Source organism: Saccopteryx bilineata, chromosome 1 (assembly GCF_036850765.1).
Source record: "Saccopteryx bilineata isolate mSacBil1 chromosome 1, mSacBil1_pri_phased_curated, whole genome shotgun sequence".
In the NCBI taxonomy this organism is placed as follows: domain Eukaryota; kingdom Metazoa; phylum Chordata; class Mammalia; order Chiroptera; family Emballonuridae; genus Saccopteryx; species Saccopteryx bilineata.
Window position 1 is genome coordinate 110,205,205 of NC_089490.1, and position 11,965 is coordinate 110,217,169.

The following is an 11,965-nucleotide window of genomic DNA, read 5'->3' on the forward strand; positions in this document are numbered from 1 at the left end:
CATCATACAATCGCACTGACCTTATTAAATGCCTAAATGATATTGCAACAAAACAACAATGAAATTTTTAAAAATAATAATGTAACACAAGAAATTGGCAATTGAGTTAATGGAAGAGATATAAAACACATAATATGATAAACAAGTGTGTAGATCATTTATATTAGAACACTATTTTTCTCAAACTTCCAAAAAGTTTCTATGGCTGTCAGTGAGGGTACTTTTAGTTGTGTAAGCAATAGTAATTGAATCAAATAATGTAACAATAATTCAGTCAATGGGCTCTGTGGCCAGTGAACTATAGAATTAATTCTGGATTTGAAATTTAAAATTGACCTTTACCAAAGCTATTTAATATCTAGCAGCTTAACTTACTAATATGAAGTGGGAATAAAAATATGTAGATATAATGTATATAGAACATTTAATATTGTTTTTATAAGTGTTCAAGGATATGTTAGTTATACTAATTCTTATATGAACACATTTTCCATGTTATTTCTAATTAATTTATATCAGTTAAATGCTATAGCATAATTCATTAAACAAGAATCTCTTTATCAGTGTGGTTCCTTTACTTGCAGTGTTTGTAAAATTTTTTTAAAGTCTTTAATTTTTTATAATTAAGCTTACATTAGCATTTTATAAGAACTACTTTATTCTGATTTTATTAAAAGCCAACTGCCTAAAATTTAATCTAAGTAAATGTAAAAGGTATTATATTTGACCTCCATAATTAAAGAATTTTTTTTGAATGTCTTTTAAAGGTTGGGCTAAAATGAAATAATATATATATATATAATTATACCTATATTGATTATAAAAAAAGAATAACTCTTCCTTGTCATAATTCTTATAGGATTTTACTTTAAATTGTTTTGATTAACACACTCAATTATACATGTGTGTGTGAACTAGAATAATTCTCCACAGGCATGAATGTGAAATTTTAAATATCCTCCAAAACACTTCATATTTTATTCTTGTTTTCTCACTTGAATTATTTAAATAAAGATAACAGCATCTCCTTGACTTTGTTGTATATTAATTGTACCTCACCTGCATCACATGTGGCATTTGTAATCTCCCACCACATGGAGTTTTTATCATGGCAATTTCATTAAATTCTTTACATTTATTGAGATAATCAAGTTATTTTCCTTTCATTCTGTTAATTTGATTTATTACATTGATTGATTTATGTATGTTAAACAATCCTTGCATCCCAGGTTTAAGTCCTTTTGATTATGGTTAACTGATATAACCAAGGATTTACAGAAGAAGCCACATAGAGTCTGATAAGAAGGGTGGAGACACAGAAAGGGCTGGCTCTGCACCCACATGCAAGGGCTGAGAAGCTGGAGGACTACTGGATTGTAAAACTTCCTCTACTCAGCGTCTGGAGTCTGAAGCTCACAGGAATCCCCAACCCTGAGCAACAGAGATATGAGGAGGAGCCCACATAACATCTAGTGGTGAAAATCTGTGGAGAATCATCCTGCCTGGGAGAGAAGGGAGTCTGCCTGAGAACCAGAGCCACCTTCTCAAAGATGAGCACTCCTATTGTTATAACACCAGCCTGGGAGTGCACAACTCACTGCTGGTGATGCCACTCTGCCGTGCTCGAGTGTCACATAGTGGTCTGCTGGCTGTACCCAGCAATGACCTTTGGGGTCTTGGAAGAGACTCAGACAATGACTGAACCATGTGGCTTTAGGAAGGGGACTCGTCTTTCTCACCTTGAGTGCACAGCCAGTAAGTACCCTCCTCTCTCCTGCTGAATCACTTGGGCAGCCTGTCCTGCTGAGTTCAGTCAGGTAGGGAAATCAGAGTGTCATACAGAGCTCGGAATTTGAAGAATGTCTCCTGGGAAGAGTTTTGTCTGAGAATCTGTTGAGCAGGTGCTGGGTTGTGTGGCTACATGTCATGAGTGTGGGGGAACACTCGTATTTCCCTGTGAGCTCAGCTTGTGCTACCCTGGGAAATGGAAGAAGTGCCTGCCCTGCTCCTACAGGCTGTGGCCACCACCCACAACAGGAGACTGTTTGGATCTGCCCTTCCAATTCCCAGATACTCTTCTTTATGGAGCTGAGTTCAGCATGGGGAAGGGAGTTTTGCTTGGAGCTGCGGTATTCAGAATGTGTGTCCCTTGAATCTATTGTCTGGTCCTGGAATAAAGAGACTGGACACCTCCTGTAGGCTTGGCAAGCACAATCTCCGATGAAAGACTTTTGATTTGCCCTCCTGAGACCTGCAGATCTGCCCAAATGTTACTCGTGTGGGGGGTGGGGGGAGTCTTCTGGCTGCACCCAACCTAAACCAACTGCACAATGTTATTGGCAGAGCTGGAGTTGGAGACGTTGCTTGGGGTGATGGGTGCACGATGTTGTGTGTAGATGATAGTTTTTTGAGTTGTACACTTGGAACCTGTGTGATTTTGGGACCCAATGGCATTCCAGTCGATTCAATTATAGAGAATATAAATAACTTTAAAAAATTTTTGGTAAAATTTTCAGTGAAGCTATATGGTCCTGGGTTTTTCTGCATTGGTAGTTTTTGATTACGGGTTCAATCTCCATAATAATAATTGGCCTATTTAGACTTTCTGTTTTTTCTTGATTAAGTCTTAATAAGTTGAATATTCCTAAAATATTTCCATTTCTTCTAAGTTTTCCAGTTTGTTGACATATAATTGTTCGTGGTAGCCTGTTTTATTTTTTGAATTTCTGTGGTTTCCCTTTTTCCTTTAAAATTTTGTTGATTTGGATCCTACCTCTTTTTTACTTGGTTAGACTAGTTAAGAATTTGTCAATTTTGTTTATTTTTTTTCAAAGAACTAGCTCTTATTTTGCTTAATCCTATCTATTTTTTTCAGTTCTTTATTTCATTTATATCTACTCTAATCGGTATTTCTTTTCTTCTGCTGACTTTGGGTTCATTTTGTTGTTTTGCTTTCTTAAGACATAGGTTGTTTGTTTGGGATCTTTCCTTTTAATATGGACATTTATTGACATAAACTACTTTTGTTCTGGTGTGTTGTGTTTCCAATTTCATTTGTATGTATGAATATTATTTAAAATCTTTGTAATTTACTTGTTGACACGAGAGAGAGGAAGATAGACAGAACCATTGATCTGTTTCTGTATGTGCTTTGATTGAGGATCAAACCAGCAATATCTGCACAACAGGATAATACTTTAACCAACCAAGTCATAAGGCAATAGTGGAACCTTATTATTATTTTATAAGTTTTAATAATATTTTCTTTTCTATTTTCACATTATAGAATTATTATTTCATTAATTGATAATAACTAATAAAATAACATGAACTAATGCTGTCTTTATGAAATTGATATTCTTATATTCATTCACTTTTTTTAAATTTTTTTATTTATTTTTATTTTTTACAGAGACAGAGAGTGAGTCAGAGAGAGGGATAGACAGGGACAGACAGACAGGAATGGAAAGAGATGAGAAGCATTGATCATTAGTTTTTCATTGCACGTTGCAACACCCTAGTTGTTCATTGATTGCGTTCTCAAACATGCCTTGACCGTGGGCCTTCAGCAGACTGAGCAACCCCCTGCTCGAGCCAGCGACCTTGGGTCCAAGCTGGTGGGCCTCTGCTCAAACCAGATGAGCCTGCGCTCAAGCTGGCGACCTTGGGGTCTCAAACCTGGGTCCTCTGCATCCCAGTCTGATGCTCTATCCACTGCACCACCGCCTAGTCAGGCTCATTCACTTTTGTTTTCCCAATTAAATAATGTTCTTCATATTGTTTCCTTTATTATATTTGAAGATATGGATTTTTTTCCTGGCATTGAACTTTATCAAAACATGCACTCAGGCAATATAAAGACAATAAAAATTACTTAAAATAATGTATAGTTAGAATTTAATTTTTATAATATAAAAATATATGATATATCTGTATGTATTATATATGTACATATGTAAATATATAGATATCTCTGACTATATTTGATTATGATTATTTTAGTAATAACATCTAATAACACAGGAGAGATAGAAAAACTAAAATTCAATATCAAGTGAAAATATGCTTTCAGTATGATACATTCATTTTCAAGAAATTTTAAAAATAGAGAGAATTATTAACTGACCTTAACTAAAGAAAATATTTGAGGTTTCTGAAAATGAAGCACTTTTTTTAGATGAAAATTTGAATATACAGAAAAAAGGGAATTGTATAAAATAAATTATGTAAATATATCTCTCTAGCTATTGAGTTTATAAAATATTAATGTTAAAGTTTCAAATTTTAAAACAAACACTTGTATTAGAATTCAAGGGACCAAATATGGCATAAGCAGTAAATAAAAGTAGATGATTGGTCTTGAGAGTGTAACCATACTAATTCCTAGAATTTCTAGATAAAGAATTTATGCTATAAAATGAAGGCCACTAATAAGGGAATATTTAAAGCATATTGAATTAACAAGCTTTTATAGACAAAAGTGAAAATAAAAATAGTATTTATTGTGGAATATAAAAATAAAAGTTAGACTTTAAATAAATGATGTTGTTCACCCCAAATAAATAATAACTACATAATACTTAATTGTTGATTATAACTATATTTACACATATATATGAAATATATAAATCATACTTAAATGCTAATTTAATTATATTAAATGTATATAGAATAAACTCATTCAAATTCATGGAATATTTATACTTTAAATAACTGTTGTCTGTCTTAATGAGACACTGCTTGAATATGAACATAAAGACACATAGGAGTTTAAAGATAAAAAAGTAAAGCATGTAACATAAACAGTAGGAAACTGATATAGTTAATGTACTGTCACAGTATAAGGCAAGAATCATCATTGTAGAAGATGAAGAATGTTTCATAAGAACAGATTGAGCCTGACCAGGCAGTGGCGCAGTGGATAGAGCATCAGACTAGGACATGGAGGACCCAGGTTCAAGACCCCGAGGTCACCAGCTTGAGCGTGGGCTCATCTGGTTTGAGCAAAAGTTCACCAGCTTGGACCCAAGGTCGTTGGCTTGAGCAAGGGGTTACTCGGTCTGCTGTAGCCCCACGGTCAAGGCACATATGAGAAAGCAATCAATGAACAACTAAGAGGTCACAACAAAAAACTGATAATTGATGCTTCTGATCTCTCTTCGTTCCTGTCTGTCTGTTCCTATCTATTCCTCTCTCTGACTCTCTCTGTCCCTGTCATAATAATAAAAAAAGAACAGAATGAGTTTCCAAACGATTTACAATGTTTTTCTTTTTTGTATTTTCTTAGATTTTATTTATTCATTTTAGCGATGAGAGAGATGGGAGAAAGTAGGGGGGAGGAGCAGGAAGTATCAACACCCATATGTGCCTTGACCAAACAAGCCCGGCATTTCAAACTGGAAACATCAGCGTTCCAAGTGGACACTATCCACTGCACCATCAAATAGGCAGATATATCGAAAATACTATACAAAGTTTTAAACAATTAACCAATACACACACGATATATACAAGTATAGAACACAAATATTTTTTGTTTATATAAAATTTTTTTTAAAAATGCACTATATATAGGGTAAGGCAAAAGTTGGTTTATAGTTGTGACTATGTGAAACAGATTATTCTTGTATTAATATTTATTAAAGATTGTATTATTTTCTTTTTTAATTTTTATTAATTTTAATTTATTGTGTTAAAATGGATTCAAGTGTCCCACTCATATAACACCCTCACCGCCCACCCCCATGTCCTCCATTACACACCCTTTGTTCCCTCAACTCCATCGCCAGTTCTCTCTGGGATTTGCTGTCTTATTATCTGTATCTCTGTGTTATGCATATATAATTTCACTAATCCCTTCACCTTCTCTGATTCCATCCCCTCATCCCCTTTCCCTCTGACAATTGTCCCTCTGCTCCCTGTGACCTCGACTCTACCTCTATTCCATTTCTCAGTTCATTTTGTTCATTAGATTCCACATATAAGTGAGATCATATAATATATGTCTTACTCTGCCTTGCTTATTTCACTTAGAATAATAATTACCAGGTCCATCCATGCCATCGCAAAAGGTAAGATTGCTTTCTTTTTCAAGTCCACATAGTATTCCACTGTGTATATGTACCACTGCTTTTTAATCCACTCATTTACTAACGGACACTTGGGCTGTTTCCAGAATTTGGCTATTGTAAACAATGCTGCAATAAAAATGGGGATGCATATCTTCTTTTTAATCAGTGATTTGGTATTCTTAGAATATATTCCTAATAGTGGAATAGCTGGGTCAGAAGGCAGTTTATTTTTAATTTTTTGAGAAATGCCAAACTGTTCTCCACTGTGACTGAAAGTGTCCATTCACTCTAGCAGGGCAGGAGGGTTCCCTGTTCTACACATCCTCACCAGCACTTATTGTGTATTGATTTGTTAATAATGCCATTATGACAGGTATCTCACTGTGGTTTAATCTGCATTTCTCTGATGATTAGTGACTTTGAACATTTTTTCATATGCTTATTGGCCATCTGTATGTCTTCTTTGGAGAAGTATCTATTCAGTTCTTTTGTCCATTTTTTAATTGGATTGTTTACATTCCTGGTGTTGTTGAGTTTTAGAAGTTCTTTATAAATTTTGGTTATTAACCCCTTATCAGACATATTGGAGAATATGTTCTCCCATTGTGTGGGTTTTTTATTTTGTTCACAGTATCTTTTTCTGTGCTAAAGTTTTTTAGTTTGATATCCTTCCATTTGTTTATCTTGTCCTTTATTTCACTTCCCCATGGAGATTAATGGGCAAAAATATTACTATGAGAAAGTTTACTGCTTATGTTTTCTTCCAAGATGTTTATGGTTTTGCAACTTACATTTAAGTCTTTTATCAACTTAGAGTTTATTTTTGTGAATGGTGTAAGTTGGTGGTCTAGTTTCATTTTTTGGCATGTACCTGTCCAATTGTCCCAACACCATTTATTAAAAAGACTGTCTTTACTCCATTGTATACTTTTGCCTCTTTTGTCAAATATCAATTGACCATAAAGTCTTGGTTTTATTTCTGGCTTCACTGTTTTCTGTTCCATTGATCTGTATGTCTGTTCTTATGCCAGGTCCAAGCTGTTTTGATTACACTGGCCTTGGAGAATAACTTGATATCAGGAAGTGTGATACCATCCACTGTATTCTTCACTTTTAAGATTGATGAGGCTATTCATGTTCTTCTTTGGTTCCATATAAATTTTTAAAATACTTGTTCTATATCTTTTAAGTATGCTATTACTATTTTAATAAGAATTGCATTAAATCTATAGATTGCTTTGGATAATACAGACATTTAATGATGTTTATTCTTCCTATCCATGAGAATGGGGAAGGTCTGCTTAAAAAGCCAAATATCCCTGAGTCCTGTATTCTGTAGCCTCTGTGTGCTGTCTGCCTGTTGGGCTATGCTGCTGAAAAAACCTCTGCTAGAGTCTGTGGATTCAGACTATATTCAGGGATTAGGAAGGGTGGTGGGTGTGGCTCCACACCTTGGCCCCAGGTGTCAGTCTGTTCAGACTTTTTTCACAGACCTAGCTGGGTTTGGTCCCAGGAGTTCAGTGGTTATGGCCTCTGAGACCCAGAGGTATGGTCTGCCAGCTCTCCCAACAGTTTCCACTGAGTCTCTGGTTAGGCAGAAGCTCCAGTTATAGGCTCAGGAGAGTGTGTGAGGGGGGGAGCTCTAGTCTTAACAATAAAGCATGTAGTCACTGACGTGCCCCTTGCGCCCTGGCCTCTCAGAAAAACCTGTTGCCATGACTGGGTTAGGAGAGACTCCTGAGGGTGGAGCTGTTGCTTTTCCCCAGGATGATGCCACATAGAGGAGACTGCTCCACCAAAAAAAAAAAAAAGGTGGAAACTGCAGTACTGGAGAATGACTCAGCACAGGGGTTCCAATGGCCATCCCCCATAGTGTATCTCCCTGGGCCTCCAATTTTACACTCTCCTCATGCAGCTCCAGTCCTCTCAGCTCTTCCTCCACCGGGCCCCAGGTAAGTGGCTGTGAATGAAATTATCTGCGTGGGCCCTTTAAGACAGAACTTACATCTCCAGAGCTCTGTTTCTTTCTCGCATACAGAGACCCTGCTCTTTTCACTGCCAAATGCTGTCTGGAGGCCTCTTCTAGGTTCTGGGGTTCTAGACTGGGGCTGAGTACACACACCTCTCATGGTGAACCTCCCCACCATGAGTGTTCCTCTGGACTGTCGTCAGCCATTGCTTACTCCTGCACTCATGAGCGAGGGCAGCCCTTTCTACACCTCCTCCCTTCCTACCAGTCTCTGTGTGGCTTCTTCGGTGATCCTTGGTATTATGGTCACTGTTAAAGATGGAGCTGCCCATGTGGAAGCCCTTTGCCCAGGTGATTGCTTGGGATGGGCATGATTATGTTAATATGTGTTGGGGGAGGGCTTTCCCGCCAAAAGATTTTAAAAGGAAAAGAGATTGCGTTGTTCAAGAGAAGAGTGATTATGTTCTAGGAGGAGCCCATGCTAGAGCAGAGCAGAGAAAGGCCCCATGGAGGAGACCATGAGAAGTAGCCAAGATGGCAGAATGCTGAAAGAGAAGTCAGTTAGTGCAGAGTTTGTGCACAGAGAAGGAGATGGGGAACAGAGGTGAATAAGGCTAGTAAGCTAGAAACCTTTGATTCTAGGAAACTAGAATAAGTCAGTAGCTTTGTGAGCACTGAATGAGTGGGTTTTGGAGCCCAGTGTGTGTTTTTACTTGCCCGCCGGGTGCAACCTAGGATTAAAGGTAATGGCCCACCAGTTCCTGGCTCCATTGTTTCATTATTGTCTGTCCAAATCCAATGCGAACCTGCATGAGCCAGGTGGCTGTGGTGGTGGCCGTGGCTACTGGCTTTTTACACTTGGTTATAGACTCCCTCTTCATTTAGTCCAAAGTTTGTTTTTCAAGATGCTTGTTCTTAAAGTAAGTTGTAATCCAATTTGGTCCTGGGAGGTGACAGTTGGAAAGTCCTCCTACTCCGTTTCCATGCCATCTTAGAACACCCCCTGCACCCAGGCATTTTAAAAATAAATTTTTCTTTTTGAATACACTAGTCTTGTGTTTTCGGTTCAGCCTGCAGTTTCTGCCTTTCATTCAATCTTTTCTATTGTTTTTCAGTTCTCTATTTCCTTTATATTTGCTTTAATCTGTATTTCCTTTCTTCTGCTGACTTTGGGTTCTATTTATTCTTTTGCTTTCCAAAGGCATAGTTAGGTTGTTTTTATGGGATTTTTCTTTCTTTATTGTAAGCATTTATTGACATCAACTTTCCTTTTAGAACTGCTTTTTTTGGTATACTGTATTTGCTACTTCATTTGTATCTATACCATTATTTTAAAATAAAACAAATTATTGATTCTAGAGAGAGAGAAAGGGATAGAGAGACAGAACCATGGATCTGTTTCCGTATGAGCCCTGATTGTGGACTGAACTGGCAACATACATACATCAGGTTGATGCTCTAACTAACCAAACCATCTGGCCAGAGCAAAACATTATATTTCCACAAATTAAATTTATAATATTTTATCTTCCATCACCACATTGTGGAATTATTATATCATTTATTAATAATGCCAAATAATTTAAATCTCACTAATGTTGTTTATAAAATTGATATGTTTATTGTTATAGTATTTACTTTGGTTTTCCCAGTTAAATAATGTTATATATATCATATCTTTTGTTACATGTAAAGATATTTTTTCTGGCATTTAACTTTATTGAAACCTGTATTCAGACAATATTAAGACAATAAAAATTTCCCAAAATAGTGTATAGTTAGAATTCAGTCTTCATAATATATATTATATATATAAATATATCTGTAAATATACATATATCTTTGATGACATTTGACTATGATACTTTAAATAACAATATCTATAAACACAAGAGAGATAGACAAACTAAAATTCAATACCAAGTGAAAACACCCTTTCAATATGATGGCAAATGCATTTATTTTCAAGGAATTCTAAAATTGTAGAAAATTACTAACTGGCAGAAACTAAAGAAAATACTTAGGTCTTCTAAAGATGAAACAGTTATTCTAGATCAGGGGTCGGAAACCTATGGCTCGCGAGTCAGATGTGGTTCTTTTGAAGGCCACATCTGGCTCGCAGACAAATCCTTAATAAAAATAATAATAACGTTAAAAATATAAAACATTCTCATGTATTACAATCTATTCATTTCCTACTGCTCATGTTCATGGTTGTGGGTGGCTGGAGCCAATCAAAGCTGTCCTCTGGGACAACACCAAATTTTCATTGGACAGTGCATAATGTACACAGGTCGTTGTGAAGTCAGGAAGTAAACTTCCCTCCTTTTAATCAAGTACTCAGATAGCTAATTGCAGAAACCCTTTGGGCGAAGAAGATGGCTAAAAGAAAAAAGATGAGGAGTATCGTACTTTTCAGCAGGAATGGACAGAGTAATTCGCCTTTGTAGAGAGAGCAGGTTCTGTGTGTGTCTAATATGCAATGATAAAATTGCATCGATGAAACGGTCAAATATGTATAAAGCGGCACTTCAACACAACCCTTACTACATTTCATCAAAATATCTATCAGGGGACAGCAGGAAGAAAGCACCTCAAGAGCTACTGTGCAGAGTGCAAGCTTGTCAACCGCACCTCCGTGTTTGGACCCAACAAGATGACTGGACTTCGGCTAGCTTTGCTGGTGCTTTAGCAATTGTGAGAAACAGAAAGCCATTCACAGATGGGGAGTATGCCAAAACATTCATGCTTGATGTTGCCAGTGAACTTTCTGATGACTTTTCGGATAAAGACAAGATAATCAAATGAATAAAAGACATGCCACTGTTGGCAAGAACTGTTCTTGATCGTACCATCATGATGGCAAATCAAATTGAGGCAACACAAGTGAAGGACATGAATGCAGTACCATTCTTTTCTCTTGCTTTGGATGAGTCAACAGACATAAGCCATTTATTCCAGTTCAGTGTGATTGCAAGGTACGCTGTCAGTGACACAGTACATGAGGAAAGTCCTGCTGTTTTGTCTATGAAAGAGACAACAAAAGGGGAGGATTTATTCAAGTCTTTCACTGAGTTCGCTAAAGAAAAAAAATCTACCAATGGAAAAACTTATCTCAGTGTGTACTGATGGAGCTCCGTGCATGGTGGGGAAAAACAGAGGATTTGTAGCGCTTCTTCGTGAACATGAAAAGAGACCCATCCTAAGTTTTCAATGCATTCTACATCAGGAGGCACTAGATGTGTGGTGAGCAGCTTGGTGAGGTGATATTGCTGGTCATTTGGGTGGTCAACTTTGTTGTTGCCCAAGCTTTAAATGATCGCCAGTTTAAAACACTGCTGGATGAAGTTGGAAATAATTATCCTGGTCTGCTTCTGCACAGCAATGTGCTTTGGTTGTCAAGAGGGAAGGCGCTCAGCCATTTTGTGACTTGTCTGAGCAAAATTCAGACTTTTCTTGAAATGAAAAACATCGAGCATCCTGAGTTAGCTAACACTGAAATTCTACTATCTCGTGGACATGACTGAACATCTGAACCAGCTCAGTGTGAAAATGCAAGGTATTGGAAATACAGTCTTATCCCTTCAACAAGCAATGTTTTCATTTGAAAACAGCTAAAACCCTTCATTGCCAACATTGAAACAGGTCGTTTACTACACTTTGAAAAACTGGGAGAGTTTAAAGATTCATGCACAGCAAGTGACCCTGCTCAACATCTTGATCTCCAACAGCTATTGGGCTTCACATCTAATCTCCTGTAGTCATTCAAAGCACATTTTGGAGAATTTTGTGAGTGCACTTGTCTTTTTAAGTTTATCACCCATCCACAAGAGTGTGCAGTGGACAGTATCAAACTGAGTTACATCCCTTGTGTCTCCGTCAGAGATTTTGAGCTATAAGCTGCTGACCTGAAGGCCTCAGACAT